Raw genomic sequence first — 12,952 nt, forward strand, 5'->3', positions numbered from 1 at the left:
AAATCAGGCACAATGTTACACACTCTGTTTTTGGTGGCAACAAATGAGAGAGATGCCACACACGCAGGACTGTCACTGAAGCACAAATGTAAATATTAATCTCCCACTGATTTGATTTTTTTTTTTTCAGGGAGACTTTAGAAAAAAAAAATAATAGAATAAAATGATTTTTTCAGGAAGAATTTAGAAACCAAATAAAATAAAATGATTTCTTCAGGGAGAATTTAGAAAACAAATAAAACAAAAAATAGGCTTTCTATGGCCCACTGAGTGAGAGATGACGCACACAGGAGTCAGGAGTGGCACACAAGCCCAGAGGCCAATATTGTTCTCCCAATGATTGATGTAGTGATTTTTTCAGGTAGATTTTGGAACCCAAATCAAGCTAAAAAAAATAATAGGCTTTCTATGGCCCACAATTGGAGAGAGAGAGAGAGAGATGGCACACCCAGGAGTCAAGACTGGAACACAAGCAGAAAGGTCAATATTAATCTCCCACTGATTTGATTTTTTTTTTTTTCAGGGAGACTTTAGAAAAAAAAATAATAAAAAAAAATGATTTTTTCAGGAAGAATTTAGAAACCAAATAAAATAAAATGATTTTTTCAGGGAGAATTTAGAAAACAAATAAAACAAAAAATAGGCTTTCTATGGCCCACTGAGTAAGAGATGACGCACACAGGAGTCAGGAGTGGCACACAAGCCCAGAGGCCAATATTTATCTCCCACTGATTGATTTATTGATTTTTTCAGGTAGAATTTAGAACCCAAATCAACCAAAAAAATAAATAGGCTTTCTATGGCCCACTATTTGTGAGAGAGATGGCACGCTCAGGACTGGCACACAAGCCCAGAGGCCAATATTAACCCCTTAATCCCATATGACGTACTATCCCGTCCAGGTGACCTGGGACTTAATTCCCATGGACGGGATAGTACGTCATATGCGATCGGCCGCGCTCACGGGGGGAGCGCGGCCGATCGCGGCCGGGTGTCAGCTGCCTATCGCAGCTGACATCCGGCACTATGTGCCAGGAGCGGTCACGGACCGCTCCCGGCACATTAACCCCCGGCACACCACGATCAAAGATGATCGCGGTGTGCCGGCGGTGCAGGGAAGCATCGCGCAGGGAGGGGGCTCCCTGCGGGCTTCCCTGAGACGATCGGTACACGGTGATGTGCTCACTAGGGTTGAGCGAAACGGGTCGAACATTTTCAAAAGTCGCCGACTTTTGGCTAAGTCGGGGTTTCATGAAACCCGATCCGACCCCTGTGCGGGGTCGGCCATGCGGTACGCGACTTTCGCGCCAAAGTCGCGTTTCAATGACGCGAAAAGCGCCATTTCTCAGCCAATGAAGGTAAACGCAGAGTGTGGGCAGCGTGATGACATAGGTCCTGGTCCCCACCATCTTAGAGAAGGGCATTGCAGTGATTGGCTTGCTGTCTGCGATGTCACAGGGGCTATAAAGAGGCGTTCCCGCCGACCGCCATCTTACTGCTGCTGATCTGAGCTTAGGGAGAGGTTGCTGCCGCTTTGTCAGAAGCAGGGATAGCGTTAGGCAGGGTCCATTAACCACAAAACCGCTTGTGCTGCAGCGATTTGCACTGTCCAACACCACCCTCGGTGTGCAGGGACAGTGGAAGTTTTTTTTTTTTTTTTTTTCCCCTCAGCGCTGTAGCTCATTGGGCTGCCCTAGAAGGCTCCCTGATAGCTGCATTGCTGTGTGTACGCCGCTGTGCAAACCAACTGCTTTTTTCAAAGCACAAATCCTCTTGTTCCTTCCTTTCTGCACAGCTATCTTTTTTGTTTGTCCACACTTTTTATTTCATTTGTGCATCAGTCCACTCCTTATTGCTGCCTGCCATACCTGGCTGAGATTACTGCAGGCAGGGAGATAGTAGCTGCCTGCCATACCTGGCTGAGATTACTGCAGGCAGGGAGATAGTAATTGTAGGACATTCCCTGTTTTTTTTTTTTGTTTTTTTTTTGGTGGGAGATTAAGATTGGCAATTTGGCATTTCTGCTAGAGTGCCATCCCTGTGTGTGCCATCTCTCTCACATAGTGGGCCATAGAAAGCCTTTTCATTTTTCTGTATTTTTTTTTGTGGGGTGTATAAATTCTCCCTGATAAAAATACAGTGGGAGATTAATATTGGCCTTTGGGCTTGTGTGCCAGTCCTGAGTGTGCCATCTCTCTCACAAATAGTGGGCCATAGAAAGCCTATTTTATTTTTTTTTGGGTTTTATAAATTCTCCCTGAAAAAAAGGGAGATTAATATTGGCCTCTGGGCTTGTGTGCCAGTCCTGAGCGTGCCATCTGTGCCAGCCCTGAGCGTGCCATCTCTCTCACAAATAGTGGGCCATAGAAAGCCTATTTAATTTTTTTTTTGGTTTTATAAATTCTCCCTGAAAAAAAGGGAGATTAATATTGGCCTCTGGGCTTGTGTGCCAGTCCTGAGCGTGCCATCTGTGCCAGCCCTGAGCGTGCCATCTCTCTCACAAATAGTGGGCCATAGAAAGCCTATTTAATTTTTTTTTTTGTTTTATAAATTTTCCCTGAAAAAAGGGAGATTAATATTGGCCTCTGGGCTTGTGTGCCAGTTGTGAGCGTGCCATCTGTGCCAGTCCTGAGCGTGCCATCTCTCTCACAAATAGTGGGCCATAGAAAGCCTATTTAATTTTTTTTTTGGTTTTATAAATTTTCCCTGAAAAAAGGGAGATTAATATTGGCCTCTGGGCTTGTGTGCCAGTTGTGAGCGTGCCATCTGTGCCAGTCCTGAGCGTGCCATCTCTCTCACAAATAGTGGGCCATAGAAAGCCTATTTAAATATTTTTTTGGTTTTATAAATTCTCCCAGAAAAAAAGGGAGATTAATATTGGCCTCTGGGCTTCTGTGCCAGTCCTGAGCGTGCCATCTGTGCCAGTCCTGAGCGTCCCATCTCTCTCACAAATAGTGGGCCATAGAAAGCCTATTTTTTTTTTTTTTTGGGTTTTAGAAATTCTCCCTGGAAAAAAAAAGGGAGATTAATATTGCCCTTTGGGCTTGTGTGCCAGTACTAAGCGTTCCATCTCTCTCTCTCTCTCAGTCAGTGGGCCATAGAACGCCTATTTTTGGTTTTATTTGTTTTCTAAATTCTCCCTGAAAAAATCATTTTATTTTATTTGGTTTCTAAATTCTTCCTGATAAAATCATATTTTTTTTATTATTTTTTTTTCTAAAGTCTCCCTGAAAAAAAAAAAAAAAAACAGTGGGAGATTAATATTGGCCTTTCTGCTTGTGTGCCAGTCTTGACTCCTGGGTGCGTCATCTCTCAGTCAGTGGGCCATAGAACGCCTATTTTTGGTTTTATTTGTTTTCTAAATTCTCCCTGAAAAAATCATTTTATTTTATTTGGTTTCTAAATTCTTCCTGATAAAATCATATTTTTTTTATTATTTTTTTTTCTAAAGTCTCCCTGAAAAAAAAAAAAAAAAACAACCAAAAAAAACAGTGGGAGATTAATATTGGCCTTTCTGCTTGTGTGCCAGTCTTGACTCCTGGGTGTGCCATCTCTCTCTCTCTCTCTCTCTCTCTCTCTCTCTCCAATTGTGGTCCATAGAAAGCCTATATTTTTTTTCCTTGATTTGGGTTCTAAAATCTACCAGAGAAAATAACTACATCAATCATTGGTAGAAAAATATTGGCCTCTGGGTTTGTGTGCCACTCCTGACTCCTGTGTGCGTCATCTCTCAGTCAGTGGGCCATAGAACGCCTATTTTTGTTTTTATTTGTTTTATAAATTCTCCCTGAAAAAATCATTTTATTTTATTTGGTTTCTAAATTCTTCCTGATAAAATCATATTTTTTTTATTATTTTTTTTTCTAAAGTCTCCCTGAAAAAAAAAAAAAAAAAACAAACAAAAAAAACAGTGGGAGATTAATATTGGCCTTTCTGCTTGTGTGCCAGTCTTGACTCCTGGGTGTGCCATCTCTCTCTCTCTCTCTCTCTCTCTCCAATTGTGGTCCATAGAAAGCCTATATTTTTTTTCCTTGATTTGGGTTCCAAAATCTACCAGAGAAAATAACTACATCAATCATTGGTAGAAAAATATTGGCCTCTGGGCTTGTGTGCCACTCCTGACTCCTGTGTGCGTCATCTCTCAGTCAGTGGGCCATAGAACGCCTATTTTTGTTTTTATTTGTTTTATAAATTCTCCCTGAAAAAATCATTTTATTTTATTTGGTTTCTAAATTCTTCCTGATAAAATCATATTTTTTTTATTATTTTTTTTTCTAAAGTCTCCCTGAAAAAAAAAAAAAAAAAACAAACAAAAAAAACAGTGGGAGATTAATATTGGCCTTTCTGCTTGTGTGCCAGTCTTGACTCCTGGGTGTGCCATCTCTCTCTCTCTCTCTCTCCAATTGTGGTCCATAGAAAGCCTATATTTTTTTTCCTTGATTTGGGTTCCAAAATCTACCAGAGAAAATAACTACATCAATCATTGGTAGAAAAATATTGGCCTCTGGGCTTGTGTGCCACTCCTGACTCCTGTGTGCGTCATCTCTCAGTCAGTGGGCCATAGAACGCCTATTTTTGTTTTTATTTGTTTTATAAATTCTCCCTGAAAAAATCATTTTATTTTATTTGGTTTCTAAATTCTTCCTGATAAAATCATATTTTTTTTATTATTTTTTTTTCTAAAGTCTCCCTGAAAAAAAAAAAAAAAAAAAAAAACAAAACCCAAAAAAAAATGGGAGATTAATATTGGCCTTTCTGCTTGTGTGCCAGTCTTGACTCCTGGGTGTGCCATCTCTCTCTCTCTCTCTCTCTCTCCAATTGTGGGCCATAGAAAGCCTATATTTTTTTTCCTTGATTTGGGTTCCAAAATCTACCAGAGAAAATAACTCCATCAATCATTGGTAGAAAAATATTGGCCTCTGGGCTTGTGTGCCACTCCTGATTCCTGTGTGCGTCATCTCTCACTCAGTGGCCCATAGAAAGCATATAGTTTGTTACATTTGTTTTCTAAATTCTCCCTGCAAAAATCTATTTTTTTTTTTTTGGGGGGTTTCTAAAGTGTTCCTGAAAAAAATAAAAATTAAAAAAAAATAATAGTGTGACATTAATATTAACATTTGTGCTTCAGTGACAGTCCTGCGTGTGGGGCATCTCTCTAATTTGCAGCCACCAAAAAAAGAGTGTGTAACATTGGGCCTGATTTTCGCTGTGGTCTCACCAACCTGTAAAGGGGTAGCTAAATCATACTGAAGTTATAGCTCACCGTGTAAGTTGTGTGACTGCAACAAATAACGTTAGTTTGGTTACGTTTTTAAAACAATGAGGAAGTCTAGTGGAAGAGGTCGTGGCCGGGGGCGTTCATTGTCAGCTGGTAATGAGGGTAGTGGTAGTGGTGGAGCATCAGGTGGTCGTGGGGAAAAAAATATTGCACCTAAGTCTGGAGCTGTGGAGCCAGGTTCGTCGTCCGGCTACACAAGGCCTCGAACGCTCCCTTTTCTGGGATTAGGAAAACCGCTTTTAAAGCCGGAGCAGCAAGAGCAAGTTTTGGCTTATCTTGCTGACTCAGCCTCTAGCTCTTTTGCCTCCTCTCGTGAAACTGGTAAAAGTAAAAGCAGCGCGTCGTTAGTGGATGTTCACGGTCAGGGACAAGTCACTTCCTTGTCCTCTTCAGCAAAAACAACAACAGAGAAGAATGCAGCAGGCGACACAACGGGTTACTCCATGGAGCTCTTTACACATACCGTCCCTGGCTTAGAAAGTGAAGCAGTTAACAGTCCATGCCCATTACAAATTGAATCTGACATGGAGTGCACTGACGCACAGCCACAGCCAGACTACTATGCTGGTCCTTTGACTCAGACCACAACATTGCCCTCGCAGGGTGCTGATCAAGAATCAGACCCTGATGAGACTATGTTGCCCCATCACGAACGCTATACCACCGAACGACACGGTGACACAGACGAAGTTGCGCAGGAGGTACAAGAAGAGTTATTAGATGACCCAGTTCTTGACCCCGATTGGCAGCCATTGGGGGAACAGGGTGCAGGCGGCAGCAGTTCTGAAGCAGAGGAGGAGGAGGGGCCGCAGCAGGCATCAACATCGCCACAGGTTCCATCTGCCGGGCCCGTATCTTGCCCAAAACGCGTGGCAAAGCCAAAACCTGGTGGAGGACAGCGTGGCCATCCGGTTAAAGCTCAGTCTGCAATGCCTGAAAAGGTATCCGATGCTAGAAAGAGTGCAGTCTGGCATTTTTTTAAACAACATCCAATTGATCAGCGCAAAGTCATCTGTCAAAAATGTTCTACTTCCTTAAGCAGAGGTCAGAATCTGAAAAGTCTCAATACTAGTTGCATGCATAGACATTTAACCACCATGCATTTGAAAGCTTGGACTAACTACCAAACGTCCCTTAAGGTTGTTGCACCCTCGGCCAATGAAGCTAGTCATCAACGCAACATCCCTTCCGGCAGTGTAGGACCACCATTTAGCGCACCACCTGCTGTATCTGTGCAGGTATCTTTGCCAGGCCAAAGCAGTCAGGGTCAGGGAATCACCAGTTTCGTAGTAGGAAACACTGCATCTAGGGCACCGGCGGCAACAATACCATCTCCCACCGTCTCTCAGTCTGCCATGTCCACCGGCACCCCCGCTAGTTCCACGATCTCCAGCTCTCCAGTCCAGCTCACCCTACATGAGACTATGGTTAGAAAAAGGAAATACTTAGCCTCGCATCCGCGTACACAGGGTTTGAACGCCCACATAGCTAGACTAATCTCGTTAGAGATGATGCCCTACCGGTTAGTTGAAAGCGAAGCTTTCAAAGACCTGATGGACTACGCTGTACCACGCTACGAGCTACCCAGTCGACACTTTTTTTCCAGAAAAGCCATCCCAGCCCTCCACCAGCATGTTAAAGAGCGCATCGTCCATGCACTCAGGCAATCTGTGAGCACAAAGGTGCACCTGACAACAGATGCATGGACCAGTAGGCATGGCCAGGGACGTTACGTGTCCATCACGGCACACTGGGTAAATGTGGTGGATTCAGGGTCCACAGGGGACAGCAAGTTTGGGACAGTTCTGCCTAGCCCACGGTCTAGTAAACAGTTGTCTGTAGCCGTTCGCACCCCCTCCTCCTCCTCCTCCTCCTCGTCCTCCTGCAGAAGCAAGAGCTCGTCCACAGACCGCAGTCGCACAAACACTCCATCCGCACCTGCCACTGTTGCACACCAGGTCTCCCATTATGGGGCAGCTACTGGCATACGTCAGCAGGCTGTATTGGCTATGAAGTGTTTGGGCGACAATAGACACACCGCGGAAGTTCTGTCCGAGTTCTTGCAGCAAGAAACGCAGTCGTGGCTGGGCACTGTAGATCTTGAGGCAGGCAAGGTAGTGAGTGATAACGGAAGGAATTTCATGGCTGCCATCTCCCTTTCCCAACTGAAACACATTCCTTGCCTGGCTCACACCTTAAACCTGGTGGTGCAGTGCTTCCTGAAAAGTTATCCGGGGTTATCCGACCTGCTCCTCAAAGTGCGTGGACTTTGCGCACATATCCGCCGTTCGCCTGTACACTCCAGCCGTATGCAGACCTATCAGCGTTCTTTGAACCTTCCCCAGCATCGCCTAATCATAGACGTTGCAACAAGGTGGAACTCAACACTGCACATGCTTCAGAGACTGTGCGAACAGAGGCGGGCTGTTATGTTTTTGTGGGAGGATACACATACACGGGCAGGCAGTAGGATGGCAGACATGGAGTTGTCAGGTGTGCAGTGGTCGAAGATTCAAGACATGTGTCAAGTCCTTCAGTGTTTTGAGGAATGCACACGGCTGGTTAGTGCAGACAACGCCATAATAAGCATGAGCATCCCCCTAATGCGTCTGCTGATGCAAAGTTTGACGCACATAAAGGTTCAGGCGTCTGCACCAGAGGAAGAGGAAAGCCTTGATGACAGTCAGCGATTGTCTGGTCAGGGCAGTGTACATGACGAGGTACCGGGCGAAGAGGAGGTGGAGGATGAGGAGGATGATGGGGATGAGTATATTTTTAATGAGGAAGCTTTCCCGGGGGCACGGGAAATTGGTGGCGTGGCAAGGCCGGGTTCTGGTTTTTTGAGGGACACAAGTGACGTAGATTTGCCTGCAACTGCCCCTCAACCAAGCACAACCGCAGATTTGACAACGGGAACTTTGGCCCACATGGCGGATTATGCCTTGCGTATCCTCAAAAGGGACACACGCATTACAAAAATGATGAACGATGACGATTACTGGTTGGCCTGCCTCCTTGATCCTCGCTATAAAGGCAAATTGCAAAATATTATGCCACATGAGAACTTGGAACTAATATTAGCAACAAAACAATCAACTCTTGTTGACCGTTTGCTTCTGGCATTCCCTGCACACAGCGCCCGTGATCGTTCTCACACGAGCTCCAGGGGCCAGCAGACCAGAGGTGTTAGAGGGGCAGAAATCAGAAGTGGCGTTGGCCAGAGGGGTTTTCTGACCAGGTTGTGGAGTGATTTTTCTATGACCGCAGACAGGACAGGTACTGCAGCATCAATTCAAAGTGACAGGAGACAACATTTGTCCAGTATGGTTACAAACTATTTTTCATCCCTTATCGACGTTCTCCCTCAACCGTCATTCCCATTTGATTACTGGGCATCCAAATTAGACACCTGGCCAGAATTGGCAGAATATGCATTGCAGGAGCTTGCTTGCCCGGCAGCTAGTGTCCTATCAGAAAGAGTATTCAGTGCTGCAGGTTCAATACTAACAGAAAAAAGGACTCGTCTGGCTACCCAAAATGTAGATGATCTAACCTTCATTAAAATGAACCACAACTGGATTTCAAAATCTTTTGCCCCACCCTGCCCGGCTGACACCTAGCTTTCCTATGAAAAGGTCTTGCCTGTGGACTATTCTGAATGACTTTTCCAATCTCGTAATTTTCTTCACCTGATTGTCCAGCATATGACATGTTTCCACCTCACGAAATGGCCAAACTCCCCACACGGGGCCGTGCTATCGCCACTTTGCGCTTGGACCCTTGAGAGTGCTGTTTGTCTGAAGAGGTGGGTGTGGCCGCTTTTGGTCGACGGCACTGCCACTGGGTCCCTCATAGTACAATAAAGTGTCTCTGGCGGTGGTGGTGCGCACCCAACGTCAGACACACCGTTGTAATATGAGGGGCCCTGTGCCTGTACCGCCGGCCACAAGACAGTTCCCCCCCCCAGCTCAAACAGTGCTCTACCACTAGCAAAATTATCTCTCACAGCTTCACCAATGTGTAGTCTAGGCGCTGACATCCTTCAATGCCTGGCACTGACAATACCATTGTTTTGACATTTTTGTTATGTTAGGCCTTCGAAGCCTGTCTGCGGTCCCTTCTTTCTACAACTACTACACTGACCAGGCCACTGCTGGCCGTGTTACCCTGGAACCAATTTAAAAGTGCCTACAGTCAGCCCAATTTTGTTATGTTAGGCCTTCGAAGACTGTCTGCCGTCACTCCTTCCACTAGACTTCCACTGACCATACACTGCTGCCCATGTACCCCTGGAACCAATTTAAAGTGCCTACAGCCAGCCCAATTTTGTTATGTTAGGCCTTCGAAGCCTGTCTGCGGTCACTCCTTCCACTAGACTTCCACTGACCAGACCACTGCTGCCCGTGTACCCCTGCAACCAATTTAAAAGTGCCTACAGCCAGCCCAAGTTTGTTATGTTAGGCCTTGGAAGCCTGTCTGCGGTCACTCCTTCCACTAGACTTCCACTGACCAGACCACTGCTGCCCGTGTACCCCTGGAACCAATTTAAAAGTGCCTACAGCCAGCCCAAGTTTGTTATGTTAGGCCTTGGAAGCCTGTCTGCGGTCACTCCTTCCACTAGACTTCCACTGACCAGACCACTGCTGCCCGTGTACCCCTGGAACCAATTTAAAAGTGCCTACAGCCAGCCCAAGTTTGTTATGTTAGGCCTTCGAAGCCTGTCTGCGGTCACTCCTTCCACTAGACTTCCACAGACCAGACCACTGCTGCCCGTGTACCCCTGGAACCAATTTAAAAGTGCCTACAGCCAGCCCAAGTTTGTTATGTTAGGCCTTGGAAGCCTGTCTGCGGTCACTCCTTCCACTAGACTTCCACTGACCAGACCACTGCTGCCCGTGTACCCCTGGAACCAATTTAAAAGTGCCTACAGCCAGCCCAAGTTTGTTATGTTAGGCCTTGGAAGCCTGTCTGCGGTCACTCCTTCCACTAGACTTCCACTGACCATACACTGCTGCCCATGTACCCCTGGAACAAATTTAAAAGTGCCTACAGCCAGCCCAAGTTTGTTATGTTAGGCCTTCGAAGCCTGTCTGCGTCCCGTTCTTTCAACTACAACTACACTGACCAGGCCACTGATGGCCGTGTTCCCTTGGAACCAATTTTAACTTGCCTACAGCCAGCCCTATGTTATTATGTTAGGCCTTCGAAGCCTGTCTGCGGTCACTCCTTCCACTAGACTTCCACAGACCAGACCACTGCTGCCCGTGTACCCCTGGAACCAATTTAAAAGTGCCTACAGCCAGCCCAAGTTTGTTATGTTAGGCCTTGGAAGCCTGTCTGCGGTCACTCCTTCCACTAGACTTCCACTGACCAGACCACTGCTGCCCGTGTACCCCTGGAACCAATTTAAAAGTGCCTACAGCCAGCCCAAGTTTGTTATGTTAGGCCTTCGAAGCCTGTCTGCGGTCACTCCTTCCACTAGACTTCCACAGACCAGACCACTGCTGCCCGTGTACCCCTGGAACCAATTTAAAAGTGCCTACAGCCAGCCCAAGTTTGTTATGTTAGGCCTTGGAAGCCTGTCTGCGGTCACTCCTTCCACTAGACTTCCACTGACCAGACCACTGCTGCCCGTGTACCCCTGGAACCAATTTAAAAGTGCCTACAGCCAGCCCAAGTTTGTTATGTTAGGCCTTGGAAGCCTGTCTGCGGTCACTCCTTCCACTAGACTTCCACTGACCATACACTGCTGCCCATGTACCCCTGGAACAAATTTAAAAGTGCCTACAGCCAGCCCAAGTTTGTTATGTTAGGCCTTCGAAGCCTGTCTGCGTCCCGTTCTTTCAACTACAACTACACTGACCAGGCCACTGATGGCCGTGTTCCCCTGGAACCAATTTTAACTTGCCTACAGCCAGCCCAATGTTAGGCCTTTGATGCCTGTCTGCCGTCACTCCTTCCACTAGGCCTCCACTGACCTGTCTATTGCTGCCCGTGTACCCCTTGAACCAACATCATTAAATATAAAAAAAATTAATTTGATTATAAAAAATAAGATCGTGTTGAGATCTCAAATGCAGACATTTTAACAATCAAAACAAACACACAACAAATATCTGGAACTGTACTACAAAGGTCCAACAGCTACAATTTCTTTCTCCTGCAAGAAGTTAACTGAAAGTTTTTTGGAGTTGTTAACACAGATATGGCATCCACCGAGTGTTGTCCTGTCGCGTCTCCTTTAAATTATTTCCAATAAGATGTTAAACTATTAATTTAATAAAATCAATAATTAAAAAAATAATTGAGTAAGTCAAAAGCACATTGCAAATAAACATTAATTACAAATCAAGAAGCATGGCGCGTCCGAGGGTGAGTAGATACCGAATAAGAATATAATCACCCTCGGACGCGCAATGCTTATTTACAACAGCCTTCCTTCCTAAGAATCAGCCCTTTCGTGGTGTAGAGAGAGGTTGTGTTACACTCCAAGGTGTTCCCCAGGTTGCCTTTCCTGAGCTTCGATCTTCCGGCTCTCGTTTAGTAGCTGTTGGAAACTACGCTGCATTAGGCCTACTAATTGTGTATGGGTGAAACAGTGGCGCATCTGCGGTCCCTCCTTCCACTAGGCCTCCACTGACCTGTCTACTGCGGCCCGTGTACCCCTTGAACCAACCTAATAAAATATTTAAAAAATTAATTTGATTATAAAAAATAAGATCGTGTTGAGATCTCAAATGCAGACATTTTAACAATCAAAACAAACACACAACAAATATCTGGAACTGTACTACAAAGGTCCAACAGCTACAATTTCTTTCTCCTGCAAGAAGTTAACTGAAAGTTTTTTGGAGTTGTTAACACAGATATGGCATCCACCGAGTGTTGTCCTGTCGCGTCTCCTTTAAATTATTTCCAATAAGATGTTAAACTATTAATTTAATAAAATCAATAATTAAAAAAATAATTGAGTAAGTCAAAAGCACATTGCAAATAAACATTAATTACAAATCAAGAAGCATGGCGCGTCCGAGGGTGAGTAGATACCGAATAAGAATATAATCACCCTCGGACGCGCAATGCTTATTTACAACAGCCTTCCTTCCTAAGAATCAGCCCTTTCGTGGTGTAGAGAGAGGTTGTGTTACACTCCAAGGTGTTCCCCGGGTTGCCTTTCATGAGCTTCGATCTTCCGGCTCTCGTTTAGTAGTTGGTGGAAACTACGCTGCATTAGGCCTACAAATTTGGTATGGGGTGTAGAGACAGGTTGTGTTACACTCCAAGGTTTTCACCAGGTAGCCTTTCCTGAGCTTCGATCTTCATGCTCTCGTTTAGTAGGTGTCGGAAAGTAGGCTGCATTAGGCCTACAAATTGGGTATGGGGTGGAGAGAGATGGTGTGTTACACTCCAAGGTGTTCCCCAGGTTTCCTTGCCATTGCTTCGGTCTTCCGACTCTCGTTTAGTAGTTGTAGAAAAGTACACAGCATTAGGCCTACAAAATGGGTATGGGGTGGAGAGAGATGGTGTGTTACACTCCAAGGTGTTCCCCAGGTTGCCTTTCCTGAGCTTCGATCTTCATGCTCTCGTTTAGTAGGTGTCGGAAAGTAGGCTGCATTAGGCCTACAAATTGGGTATGGGGTGGAGAGAGATGGTGTGTTACACTCCAAGGTGTTC

This window comes from Ranitomeya imitator, chromosome 3 (genome assembly GCF_032444005.1).
Source record: "Ranitomeya imitator isolate aRanImi1 chromosome 3, aRanImi1.pri, whole genome shotgun sequence".
NCBI lineage: Eukaryota > Metazoa > Chordata > Amphibia > Anura > Dendrobatidae > Ranitomeya > Ranitomeya imitator.